Source organism: Apodemus sylvaticus, chromosome 13 (assembly GCF_947179515.1).
Source record: "Apodemus sylvaticus chromosome 13, mApoSyl1.1, whole genome shotgun sequence".
Taxonomy (NCBI): Eukaryota; Metazoa; Chordata; class Mammalia; order Rodentia; family Muridae; genus Apodemus; species Apodemus sylvaticus.
The window spans coordinates 26168463-26183344 of record NC_067484.1 but is presented as its reverse complement, the minus strand read 5'-3'; positions in this window follow the sequence as shown (position 1 = coordinate 26183344).

Below are 14882 nucleotides of genomic sequence, written 5' to 3'. Positions count from 1 at the left end.
AGAACACAAATAACTCCCTTAAAGAAATACAGGAGAACACAACTAAACAGGGAGAAGCCCTTAAAGAACTACAGGAAAACACAACAAAACAGGTGAGGGAATTGGACAAAGCCATCCAAGATCTAAAAATGGAGGTAGAAACAATAAAGAAATCACAAAGGGAAACCACTCTGGACATAGAAAATCTACAAAAGAAGTCAAGAGTCATAGATGCAAGCATCAACAACAGAATACAAGAGATAGAATAGAGAATCTCAGATGCAGAAGATACCATAGAAAGCATGGACAAAACAGTCAAAGAAAATGTAAAATGCAAAAAGGTCCTGACTAAAAATATCCAGGACAAATTAAGAAGACCAAACCTAAGGATTATAGGTATAGAAGAGAGTGAAGATTTCCAACTTAAAGGGCCAGTTAATGTCTTCAACAAAATTATAGAAGAAAACTTCCCTAACCTAAAGAAAGAGATGTCCATGAACATATAAGAAGCCTATAGAACTCCAATAGATTTGACCAGAAAAGAAGTTCCTCCCTTCACATAATAATTAAAATGCCAAATTCACTAAACAAGGAAAGAACATTAAAAGCAGTAAGGGAAAAAGGACAAGGAACATAAGGTAAACCTATCAGAATTACACTGGACTTCTCACCAGAGGCTATGAAAGCCAAAAGAGCCTGGGCAGATGTCATAAGGAAACACAAATTCCAACCCAGGCTGCTATACCCAGCAAATCTCTCAATTGCCATAGATGGAGAAACCAAGGTATTCCATGACAAAAGTAAATTGCACAATAAATCCAGCACTTCAAAGGATAATGAATGGCAAACACCAACAAAAGGAGGGAAACTACACACTAGAAAAAGCAAGAAATTAATCTTCTTTCAACAAATGCAAAAGAAGATTACCACACAAACATAAAAATTACATCAGAAAGAAAAGGAAGTAACAATCCCTATTCCTTAATATCTTTTAACATCAATGGACTCAATTCCCCAATAAAAAGAAATAGACTAACAGACTGGATACATAAACATGACATTTTGCTGCATACAGAAAACACATCTCAGTGTCAAAGACAAACACTACCTCAGAGCAAAAGACTGAAAGACAGTTTTCCAAGCAAATGGTACCAGTAATCAAGCTGGAGTAGTCATTCTAATACCCAATAAAATAGACTTTCAACCAAAGTCATCAAATAAGACACAGAAGGACCCTTTATATTTATCAAAGGAAAAATCTACCAAGAAGAACTCTCAAGTATGAACATCTATGCTCCAAATACAAGGGCACCCTCATCATAAAAGAAAATTTACTAAAGCTTAAAGCACACATTGAACCTTACACAATAATTGTGTATGACTTCAACACCCTACTCTCCTCAATGAACAGATCAGGGAAACACAAACTAAACAGAGACACAGTGAAATTTAACAGAAGTTTTGCACCAAATGTATTTAATAGATATCTATAGAATATTTCATCATAAATCAAAATACCTTCTTCTCAGCACCTCATCGTACCTTCTCCAACATTGACAGTATAATTGGCCACAAAACAGACCTCAACAGATATAAGAAGATCAAAGTAATCCCATGCCTCCTATCAGATCACCATGGAGTAAGGATAGTCTTCAATAGCAACAAAAACAACAGAAAGCCACATACACATGGAAGCTGAACAACGCTCTACTCAATGATACCTTGGTCAAGGAAGAAATAAGGGAAGAAATCAAAAGACTTTAGAATTTAACAAAAAGGAAGGCACAACATACCCAAATGTATGGGACAGAAAGAAAGCAGTGCTAAGAGGAAAACTCATAGCTCTGAGTGCCTACAAAGAGAAGCTGGAGAGAGAATACACTAACAGCTTAACAGAATACCTGAAAGCTTTATAACAGAAAGAAGTTAATACACCCAAGAGGAGTAGAAGGGAGGAAATCATCAAACTCAGGGCTGAAATCAACCAAGTAGAAACAAAAAGAACTATAAAAAAACCCAACAAAACCAGGAGCTGGTTCTTTAAGAAAATCAATAAGATAGATAAACCCAAAGCCAGACTAACCAGAGGGCACAGAAACAGTATCCAAATTAACAAAATCAGAAATGAAAGGAAGATAAAACAACAGAAACAGGAAATTCAAAAAAATCATCATATCCTACTGGAGTAGATTTTCCTACTGGAAAATCTGGAGGAAATGGAAAATATCCTAGACAGATAACAAATAAAAAAAGTTAAATCAGTATCAGATAGACTATCTAAATTGTTTCATAACCCCAAAAGAAATAGAAGTGATCATTAAAGTCTTCCAACCAAAAAAGGGACAGGACCAGATGGTTTCAGTGAGAATTCTATTAGACCTTCATAGATGACCTAACAGCAATACTCTTCAAACTACTCCACAAAATAGAAACAGAAGGAACTCTGCCCAATTCGTTCTATGAAGCCACAATTACACTGATACCAAAACCACACAAAGATCCAACAAAGAAAGAGAACTTCAGACCAATTTCCCTAATAAATATCGATGCAAAAATACTCAATAACATTCTTGCCAACTGAATCCAAGAACACATCAAAATGATCATTCACCATGATCAGGTAGTCTTCATCCAGAGATACAGGGGTGGCTCAATATACGGAAATCCATCAATGTAATTCACTACATAAACAAACTCAAAGAAAAAAAAACACATGGTCATTTCATTAGATGCTGAAAAAGCATTTGACAAAATTCAGAATACTTTCAAGTTAAAAGTCTTGGAAAAAACAGGAATTCAGAGCCCATACCTAAACATAGTAAAGGCAATATACAGCAAACCAGTAGCCAACATCAAAATAATGGAGAGAAACTTGAAGCAATCCCACTAAAATCAGGGACTAGACAAGGCTATACTCTGTCTCTCCATATTTATTCAATATAGTACTTGAAGTTCTAGCTAGAGCAACTAGACAACAAAAGAGGTCTAAAGGATACAAATTGCAGAGGAAGAAGTCAAATTGTCACTATTTGCAGATGATATGATAGTATACTTAAGCAATCCAAAAAACTCTACCAGAGAACTTCTACAGCTGAGAAACAACTTCAGCAAAGTGGCCAGATATAAAATTAACTCAAACAAATCAGTAGCCTTCCTATACTCAAAGGATAAACAGGCTGAGAAGGAAATTAGGGAAATTACACCCTTCACAATAGTCACAAACAATATAAAGTATCTTGGTGTGACTTTAACCAAAAAAGTGAAAGTCTGTATGACAAGAACTTCAAGTCTCTGAGGAAAGAATTTGAAGACCTCAGAAGATTGAAAGATCTCCTATGCTTGTGGATTGACAGGATTATATAGTAAAAATGGCCATCTTGCCAAAAGCAATATACAGATTCAATGCAATCCCTATCAAAATACCAATTAAATTATTCATAGAGTTAGAAAGAACAATTCTCAAACTCATCTGGAATAACAAAAAACACAGGATAGCTAAAACTATTCTAAACAGTAAAAGAATTTATAGGAGTATCAATATCCTGGACCTCAAGAAGTAGTACTACAGAGCAATAGTGTTAAAAACTGAATGGTAATGGTGCAGTGCCAGTCAGGTAGATCAGTGGAATAGAATTGAAGACCCAGAAATGAACCCACATACCTATGGTCACTTGATCTTTGACAAAGGAGCTAAAACCATCCAGTGGAAAAAAGATAGCCCTTTCAACAAATGGTGCTGTTTCAACTGGCAGCTAGCATGCAGAAGAATGCAAATCGATCCATTGTTATCTCTTCATACTAAGCTCAACTCCAAGTGGATGAAGGACCTACACATAAAACCAGACACACGGACACTAATAGAAAAGAAACTGGGGAAAACCCTTGAGGACATGGGCTCAGGGGAAAAATTCCTGAACCCAACACCAATAACTTCTGCTCTAAGATCAATAATTGACAAATGGATCCTCAGAAAACTACAAAGTTTCTGAAAGGCAAAGGATACTGACAATAGGACAAAATGGCAACCAACAAATTGAGCTCAACTCCAAGTGGATCAAGGACCTCCACATAAAACCAGACACACTGAAACTAATAGAAAAGAAACTGGGGAAAACCCTTGAGGACATAGGCACAGGGGAAATGTTCCTAAACAGAACACCAATAGCTTATGCTCTAAGATCAAGAATTGACAAATGGGATCTCATAAAATTACAAAGTTTCTGTAAGGCAAAGGACACCTACACCGTTAAAAGGAAAAAATGGCAACCAACAAATTGGGAAAACATCTACACCAACCCTACATCTGATAGAGGGCTAATATCCAGTATATACAAAGAACTCAAGAAGTTAGACCCCAGGGAACCAAATAACCCTATTGAAAATGCAGTACAGACCTTAACAAAGAATTTTCACCTGAAGAAATTCAGATGGCTGAGAAGCACCTTAAGAAATGCTCAACATCATTAGCCACTAGGGAAATACAGATCAAAACAACTCTGAGATTTCACCTCACACCAGTCAGAATGGCTAAGGTTAAAAACTCAGGAGACAGCAGGTGTTGGCGAGGATGTGGAGAAAGAGGAACACTCCTTCATTGCTAGTGGGATTGTAAGATGGTACACCCACTATGGAAATCAGTCTGGTGGTTCCTAAGAAAACTGGGCATGACACTTCCGGAGGACCCTGCTATACCTCTCCTGGACATATACCCAGAGGATTCCCCAGCATGCAATAAGGACACATGCTCCACTATGTTCATAGCAGCCTTATTTATAATAGCCAGAAGCTGGAAAGAACCCAGATATCCCTCAATGGAGGAATGGATACAGAAAATGTGGTATATATACACAATGGAGTACTATTCAGCAATTAAAAACAATGAATTCATGAATTTTTTAGGCAAATGGATGAAACTGGAAAATATCATTCTAAGCGAGGTAACACAATCACAAAAGAATACACAGGGAATGCAGTCATTGATATGTGGATATTAATTAGCCCTGAAGCTCTGATTACTGAAGATACAATTAGCATATCAAATGATTCCCATGAAGAAGGAAGAAGAGGGCCCTAATCCTGGAAAGGCTTGATCCAGCATTGCAGGGGAGTACCAGGACAGAGAAAAGGGAGGGGGAAAGATAGGAGAATGGATGGAGAGAAGAGGACTTATGGAACATATGGGGGGGGGCTGGGAAAGGGGAGCGCTTCTAGAATGTAAACAAAGAATATAGAAAATAAATAAAAATAAAATAAAATAAGAAACAAACAAACAAAAAAAAAGGAAGTCTGTACTGGAACTCAAGCAGGTCAGGAAGCAGGAGCTGATGCAGAGGGCATGGAGGGATGTTTCTTACTGGCTTGCTTCCCCTGGCTTGCTCAGCCTACTCTCTTATAGAACCCAAGAACACCAGCCCAAAGGTGGAACCACCCACAAGGGGCCCTCTCCCCTGATCACTAATTGAGAAAATGCCCCACAGCTGGATCTCATGGAGGCACTTCCCCAACTGAAGCTCCTTTCTCCGTGATAACTCCAGCCTGTGTCGAGTTGATACACAAAACCAGACAGTACAATTGTTGAGAGCAGTCAATGAAAAAATAGCAAAAAGTTATGTCCTTTAACAAGGGAAGCCCATTTGCCCTTCTTAGTAATACTGAGTAGTTTTGTTTTGTTTTGTTTTGTTTTATTTTGCTTTCATGTCACACATATTTTATTACTCCTTCTCTTCTCCCATTCCTGCCTTCTCAGAATTAAGACCCGGTATTTTTTTTTATTTAATGAATTCTTTATTTACATTTCAAATGATTTCCCATTTTCTGGGTTCCCATTCCCTGCAAGTCCCATAAGCCCTCTTCCCTCCCCCTGTTCCTATATCTACCACTTCCCACTTCCCTGTTCTGGTATTCACCTATACTGTTGCATTGAGTCTTTCTAGAACCAGGGGCCACTCCTCTGTTCTTTTTGGACATCATTTAATATGTAGATTATTTCTTGGGTATTCCAAGTTTCTAGGTTATTATCCACTTATCAGTGAGTGCATACCATGACTGATCTTTTGAGACTGGGTTACCTCACTTAGTATGATGTTCCCCAGCTCCATTCATTTGTCTATGAATTTCATGAATTCATTGTTTCTAATGGCTGAATAGTACTCCATTGTGTAAATATACCACATTTTTTGTATCCATTCTTCTGTTGATGGACACCTGGGTTGTTTCCAGCTTCTGGCTACTACAAATAGGGCTGCTATGAACATAGTGGAGCATGTGTCCTTATTACATGCTGGGGAATCCTCTGGGTATATGCCCAGGAGTGGTATCGTAGGGTCCTCCCCAAGACCCAGTAGTTTTAACTAATGAGTTGACTAGTGAATAGCACAGTGGTGGATTACCTTGAGGTAAAGAGCTAGTTGCCTGTTGTTTTCTAGCTATTAAACTAGAATTAGCTTAGCCATCAATATGTGATTAGAGACGTGAAAAGGATAAACTGTAGTATAAATAGCTATATATCAATAAAAATGACAGATATTAGTCCCTATATTATTACTTAGACAGTTACAGTGTCTTTCAGTCACTAAAGGCAGCGGCAGTCTTTGGTCATCAGGCCAGAAGATGAAGAGGCTTTTCTGTGGAGGTGGAACATGGGAGATACTGACCTCACCTTGTCTTAAGCAATCTTTGGCAATCAATTCTCCAGTTGTTCTCTGTTTGTCTACAGTTCAGGCCAGGCTCTGAAAGCATGTGAGGTATTGGAGCAGTTAGGTCCAGTGGTTATCATACCACAATCCCAGTGGTGTCCTTTGTTGTTGTGCCCATATGTTCTTGGAGACTTGATGGGGTTGGGGGGGGGTTACTGTTAGGTTTGGGGAGTCTCTATCATGGTAAGTTGAAACATATTACATGCCATATTCAGCAAGTTTCTGACTGGTTTGAGGGCTAGTACCTACCTAGCATATCTGAGTTAGAGAACCTTTGTCTGTTTCTACCCATTTACTCTAAACAGTACCTTACAAACCTATAACAGAAGATTAAATGAAGCTTAATCTTTCAGTTAAGCATGACTTCAAATATATTTCTGAACATATTAAATTATTTGATCATCTTAAATATTACTAAGCATCCTGAAGATGCTTCTTGACAAAGTTCTGGTGTTTGGACAACCTGGACTGCCCCTCCTCTGCTCTTGGTGGAAAGTTGCTACCATTTTGCTATACTTATGCTTCTCTATACTATGTTAAAGGCCTCTCTGTGAAAGCTACAGCTGGGACAACAAAAAAGCTGGTGCAAATGGGAATGGCAATAATGAAAGTTCCCCAGAAAAAAACAGTTATGCAGAAAATTGAGTTAAGAATTTATTACCTAAATAAGCATTTAGATCATTAATGAGTATTGTTAGTAAGAATGAGACAGAGGATTTGAGAAAAATTATTAAAGAAGAAATTCTAGAAGCTGACAGATTCTAATTGGATTGCTAGGTTATTATGTTCAGCTTTAGAAGCAAGGAACTTTTATGAATAGGAAGAGATTTTGATCATATAGTTAATGACAAGCCTTAGTATCTTCCTGAAGGCAAAAGTAAGCAGTTTTAGGAATCCTGATGTTCTTCTATTCTTTGCAGAATTGTAATAGAGATAGGAATCATATTGAAGCTAGGGTTCATGCAGAGACACAGAGGAAGGCATCTTGGCTCAGTGAACTGACTGCATTCCTAAACAGACTTGTCAGACCAGAACTTTTCTGATATACCCCTTTTGCTTAAGCAAGGGGATGGCACAGTATTTTAAGAAAGAAAAAAGACATTGGTATTATGCCAAATATAAAAGAAACATATATAAGGGAAATATAAAGGAAGGAAAGGAAAATTAAATAAAAGTCAAAGAGATTAAATTTTTATACAAAGCCACCTGTTTGATATAAAAGGGAGTAGGGAATAAATTTCATCTATTAATATTAGCCAAACAGAAACAGGACCAAATTCAAATAGAATCATTCTGCTTAGCATTTTTTGTAACTACAAGGCTCTCTGACACCAATCTTAAGGAAGAAGATATTTAGTTTAAAGAAAATTGATTTTGTCATATTTTTTTTTTAGTTCTCATAAAATTTTTGTTTGCTTGCTCTGTTTCTCTTTCAATGTTCTTATGTAATCAAGGAAGAGTTTATAAGAAAATGTATTTGGAAAGTTATGTAATTAATGAATCAAATTTCTGAGGAAATGATTTTATGTATAAATAAAGCCTGAAAAGTACACAGGTTGTCAGCGTAGAAGAAGCCATCCTGAGATGTGCTTCCCTCTGTCCAGTCCCTCATGGAGTAAATGATGTCCCGTGTCTGATCCTTCCTTCCTTTCCGTGTTCTTGCATCCACCTTTCTCCAGGACCTGCCTGTCTCCTTCAGACTATCGAATCCTGTTAGGTAAGAGACTTAAAAAAAAAAATCACAGTTTTGAATTGAAGCTCTTCTAGTATTAAAAAAAACCCTATAAACATACTCCATAAAGAGACAAAGAACTTTTCTGACCTTTATATGGTGCATCATTGTAGAACATAACAGTTTCCCATATGATTACATTTAAGCTGAAGCCAGTGTCAGAACAGGGAAAGGTTAATATTAAATGGAAATGTTAAAGTATCTTTAGAGACCTATTTCTTTGGATGGTTCATGTCACATCTTGTTGCCCAGAATGACTGTAACTCTACAAAATTTAAGCTTTTTGTTACAGATATTACAGTTTCTTAAACATACCCAAAAATTTGTTAACCAATGATCTATAACCAAGACAGCAGAACATAGTAAATATATACATTTTTGAGAAGAAACAAAGATATAGTAGCCACATACACTTACACATTTAGAATAAAAGAAACAAAGATATAGTAGCCACATACTCTTACACATTTAGAATAAACAGACAATTTTACTTACTTCTTCCAGCTATCATTTCAAGGAATTTCACCTTGGTACCTGGCCGAATACAGTTCTCACAGGCTAGAGGTTTTGTAGCAGGACTAGCTAGCTGTCAGCTTCCCTACCAGAGAATCTGAGAAGTTGCTGGTATCCCTTTGAGAGAGGCTTGTATAGATCAAGCAGCTCCAGCAGGCCTTCTCCAGCAAGGCTAGAGTCGTACCTGCAGGCGCAGGGCTCCAATGGCAGCATCAGTTTATCAGGTTATTTTCTGTTGTCCAATTCAGCCACTTCCCCCCCCCCCTAAAAAATCCTTGACATGAGTTTAAGCTTAGTCAACAGATAAATGGCCAGCAGATAAAGTTTTAATTATTTTTCCTCTGAATGTGAAACACAGAGCAACAATCAAACAACTAAACAAAATTGTAGGTGTAAACTGACAGACATAGACAGACCGATATACCAAGGAAAACCAATAGAGCTCAGGGGGAAAAGGGGAAGGGACCCAGATGTTCCATGACCCAGGTGTTCCATGGAAAAGAGTTAAAGATAGAGGAGAGAAGAAGAAAAAACCACCTGAAAGTAGAAGATAAAACATGAAACTGAGTGTCTCTCTCAGACAAGAGTCACAACCAAGTCCAATTTCAAAGGGTGAGATTTTACTTGGATCCAGTATCCAAGAGGGAAGTCTGAATGTCCTCTGTTCTCCCAACCCAAGAGCAGTGTTATGACGAGCTGTCCTCACCTGAGTCACCAAAAGGTACCAGAAACAAGAGCAAGCCAAGAAAACTCAAGACCTAACAAAGAAAAGGGATGACACAGGTAGAAAATTAAAATCGTAGCTCCTCGAAGAGGGCCCAGCTGGCTTGGTGGCATTCACTGTCAGTAACTGAGTGCCTGAGGGTCGGGACCTTCCCACCAATGCACCAAATGTTGGGGTTCAGGGGTCACCCCACAGACCACAAAAACACATCTCAGTCAGATAGGGATAGTTTATTGAATAGTTTTATTGAACCTAAAGACTGATTGACCAGGGCAACAGCTGAAAGCTAACCACTGGACATTTCTCAGGTCAGCTTATAAAGGCTAAAACTGCAAAAATCACAATGAGCTAATCCTCAGGTGCTGCAAGTGTTGCTTGGTGGTAAGCCCTGGCTCAAGCCATTTTAGACCTAACAGTTCATATTGACCTTTAATTTGATGGGTCCTACATGAAGCGTATAGTTGTAGAATTTCTTAACATTAACAAATTTTATAGCATACAGAAAATAACAGGGTACATGGTAAACATAACTCTACTCTAAGTGAAGTTATTTATCTGTGTAAATGTCTGACAGGCATATTAAAGCAGCAATATAAAATAGCTGGCAGGCATGAAACAAAATGTTTACAGCTATGTTAGGGGTCAGACCCTAATTGACAGAGTCTTATTCTTCCTTTTACAATTACACCAGAAATCTTTCAACATAAGTTTTTGGATTTTTTTATTCTATTTATATGCTAAGAAAATCCATTCTAAAATATTGTCTTCTCTCTGCATAACGAAATCAGTCGAAGAAAGAGTAGACATCGAGATAACTAGAAAAGTCAAGTTTGTATCTAGGCTGTCCACAGGTGAATCCTGAATTTTTTTTCTCTACTTGAGTCAACTCTTGATCTGTTTCAGCTGTTAATTGTCTAGGACTGTGAGTTTGAATCACCTTGTAAAATTTGAAATAAATAACTTAACTCTTGAATAGTTAATCCAATAGTAATCTATAATCTTTATATCTCCCAATAGTTCTTGAAAATCATTAAGAGTTTGTAACTGATCTCTTCTTATCAGTAAACCTTTTGTGGTTGAATATTTTGTTGACTTAATTTCAATCCTAGATAGTTGATAGTTGATTCAATACTCTTTGCTGTATTTTTTTTTCAGGAGCCATCTGTAAACTCCAACTAGGTAAAATCTTTCTGATTCTTTAGCCTCAACTGTCTGTTGACCTATGATGTACTACATAAAATCATGAATGAACTCACCTCCACTGCACTGCTCTAACTGTACTGATTCCCAACTGACTCAACTCCCAACTCACTGACAAACTGTCCCTAATCCTGCTTGTAAAAAGCTCTTTCTTGTGCTGTTCTCATGAGAGACAGGAATATCTCTGACTCATTCTGTCAAATCTTTCTATGATTTATTACTTTGTCCCAGAAGTAGATGTCACTTGCAAACATTGGTGCTACCTTAAAGGAATGTACACAGGGCATGTCTGTATTCCAGCCAGAGGGATTAAAAGCGTGTGGCATGTTTGCATTCCAGCTGGGTCATCCACACCTAGGCCTTTGGATATGATTCCTTGTCAGAGCAGCCATGTTGTTGGATTAAAATTACTCTAGGAGATCTTATCCAGGTCGCAATAAATATCAACCACCACAGGAATGTTAGACGGGAGAAGGGGAATGAGAAGGCCTTCTGTAGCTATTTGCTTCAAAGGTACCATTGAGGCATAAATATCAGTAGGTCACCTTCTTCTTTGACAAATCTCATTAATACTGTCTTAAATGGAAAATTTAAGATAAATTTCAAAAATTCAGCTTTAAAACGAAAAGTCTCAGGCCTCCAGAAACTCATTTCCAACCACTCTGCTTCCTATGGTTAATTTAAAATAAACTAAGACTGGGTTTTCAGAAACTGATAATAATTCACAGGCTATATGGTACTAGTTAAAGGCTAAGTCACTGGCAATGGCTTTACACTGGCCATAGACCTAAAGGGAAAACTGGTGACAAAAATAAAGTTAGCACTTATTTCCTGGCTCAAACCTAATAAAAATCATACCAATAATGGCTGTTAGTTATTAGTACCTTGCCCAAAGTTAACAAAGCTCTCAAGGCAGCGTATTAAAAGAGGTACAGACAAGGTCTCACTGTGTAGCCCTGGCTAGCAGGGAATTAGCTTTGTAGATGCAACTGCTACTTCAGTGATGTGCTGGAATTAGAGGTACAAGTTATTATGTCTAGGTAAATTATTCCCATCTTCAACATGAGTTGAGTTCTAGGCCAAAAGAGCCACTCCTATCTGATGATTTAAATAATGTTCAGGTTTAATAGTTCCTTGTTGGTGGGTGCATAAAAAGGAGAGAGCTGCTTTACTGTTCTAGGCCATATCACCTTTAAATTTGTGTCTTATTCCATAAAATCTGTAATGAACAAAAGCCTTAGGCACTCAGGTATTCTTTTCTGAGTCTTTCCATCTTGTCTTCCAAGGAGTATGCTGTTGCTTGTACCATATTAAGTGCATAACATTCTATCTTTCTATCTCCTTCTTCTAGGTATCACAATCTCTATCTGACCTGCACTGTTGTTTTCTATTAATCTGTAAAGCACCTGCAGTTCCTTTGTGTATCTGCTTATAAACTCCTTAATCAAGGATATGAAGAACATGTAGAGCTGATTCTGTTCCCTCAGAAATAGTTTGAAGAATTAAAGAACTATTTATAAATATTCTGGTATCATAAATATAAACAAAGGAATGATGAAATATTCCAGGGCTAGTTAATGAAGAAGGGTCATTTTCAACCTGTGACCTGCAAGTGTGAATAAGAGAAAGCCATGCATATGCCCTTGAAAGGAACAGTGACTTTGGGTCAGAGTCACAGCTCTTCTCATGTGACCCTGTGAGAAAATAAGCTGGGAAAATAAACACTCCATCCTTAGCATCTTCTCAAATTTCTCTTTACTGTTCTGTAATAGTTGAGTCTCAATAATAATAGTCTCAAATGCAAACCAGGGTCAAGGGAGTCTAATGGTGGAAGAGCCAGCTGAGACAGAGGGCATGACCTTGTATAGGCAAAATGAAGCTATGCAACAAGGGAAGATGGAATAGGTCAAATGGAAGTATCAGGCTCCTGGAGACAACCAGTCTTCTCCCTGCTGTTAACCAAGACCTTGCAGATGGCTCTGTTTCTTAACCCATCAGATGAGAGGTCCAGCCTAACCCTGCCCTAGAGAGTTGTTTATAGTAAACACTACTAAAAGCAATAATAAAATATTGTACAGGCATAAAGTGGCATATGGATGCTCAATATTTATGACTAGATACTTGAATCAGACAAATGTAATGCCGAGGGTAGGGGTGGAATCTGAACTACAGGATTGACCATGAGAATCCAGATGAAAACAATCCAGCTGGGAAGGAGAGCCTGGCAGCCTTCTGGACATCTGTGCAGGCAGAAATCTGCACTTATACAGACAATGCTTACTACAGCTGTGGGATGCTAGAACCAGTGTTTGACTAAATGAAGATCCCAATAAAAGCCGATCACATTAATGATCCTGTTGTTGCAGTTGTACTAGCAATTGACAGACCAAAATATAGATCCGACCCATAATCCTTGAGATTGTTTCTGAAGCCTAGGCCATGGTCATTATTTTTACCAAACTGTTTCAAGAGACTTTTGTTTTTATATTGTTTCCACCAGGTTGATTTTGAGAAAAACAAAAGCAAATAAACAACTTATGCATGTTTAGTCCTTTGCTACAAAGGGAAATGATCTAGAAAGAAGAAACCAGGAGGGAATACGATCATTGCTTAAGGAAGGATTTGATCAAGTAGGTAGTCAAAACTTTTGGTAGTCAGTAGACCGTGTGTGTGTGTATGTGTGTGTGTGTGTGTAGTGGTGTATGTATATGTGTAGTGGGAGTATTTGTTTATCTGTTCCCCCTCCTCTGGTGCCACTTAAAGTTCTTTTGACTTATGCATGCTATTGTAGTTTCATGTTTCAAAACAAACATGATCTGTGTGTTAACATGAATATACCAGTGAAATAACATGACTGTTAAGTACAGAGCCTAGCTCTAGGACTGAGTGTATTTTAGCTCCCTTGTTAGCTGACTCAACCGGTACACAGCCCAAGATTATTCCTTTATTAAAAAATGAAACATGCAGGTGGGGCCTTGGAGACTTAGTGGTGGCATTCTCAAGCTAAAGCTTGCACAAGAAGATACGTGAGATAAATGAAAGTTGCCTAGCCTAATTTTTAAGGGAACACAAGTCTTGATAAGAAGCCTTGTCTAGTTTCTGTCTTGCCCTTCAAACTTCATTGCGATGCCTTTCTGAACTCCAGGATCCTGTCAAGTGCTATTAGAAAATCATTGCAAGAAAAGAGATTTAACTTTTGCTCCTGTTTAAAGCCTACTTCAATTCCACTTGGAGACATATTAAGCTAGTGGCAACAATTGTCTTTTGAGCTATCAATTTCAAGTCATATCAAAGAAAAATCACTTTCTAAAAATATCCAAGTGCACAATGAGAATTAGTAGAAGCATTTTGAGCAAGTGTGGAATTTTGAAAAGGTAAATCAGTATCTGAAATAAAAAAACAGGGGGGGAAGTGAATTAAAGAGACTACAACATCCTAAAGCTGGTAGAATATCAAGATATTTGGGTTCTTTGCCAAGGGAAGGAATTAGAATGCTAAATGAAGTAATCATGCTTCATTCATAACTCTAGGGCAGTAAACATTGCCACCAAAGAGAAGAACTGGTATGGTTGTAATGAAGTTCAGAACCCTGATAAAACTCATAATTGAGAATGGCATGAATTCAAACTAGCTCCTGACCAGAGTCCTGTCCTGGAGCATGTAACTATGACATCCCACTAAGAGAACCATAATAACCAGTAGAGGCTAGAGCTCTCCCGAGTGTTTAGCCAATGAGCATTCCTTCCTAGGCATCCCTTCCTGCAAAAGTTATTTAATCTCTGCTTCACCCTGAGTAAGTCATATGCATCCTTACCCACCATGAATCAAGCAGTTTGGAAAAGCAAGGTTCTTCATCAAGGACCACTGTGCAGGGAAGCCTTTGTCATACAGAAAAGTGCCTAAGTCTTCTGTAGTGGGCCATTCTTCCTGCCCTTCTGCACTCCCGGCATTCCCCCTGAGCTAAGCTGAATTCCCCCTGCCCCAAGCACATCACAGGTCTACAAATCCTTATTTCCAACTGCTCAAAGTCCCCAGAGAT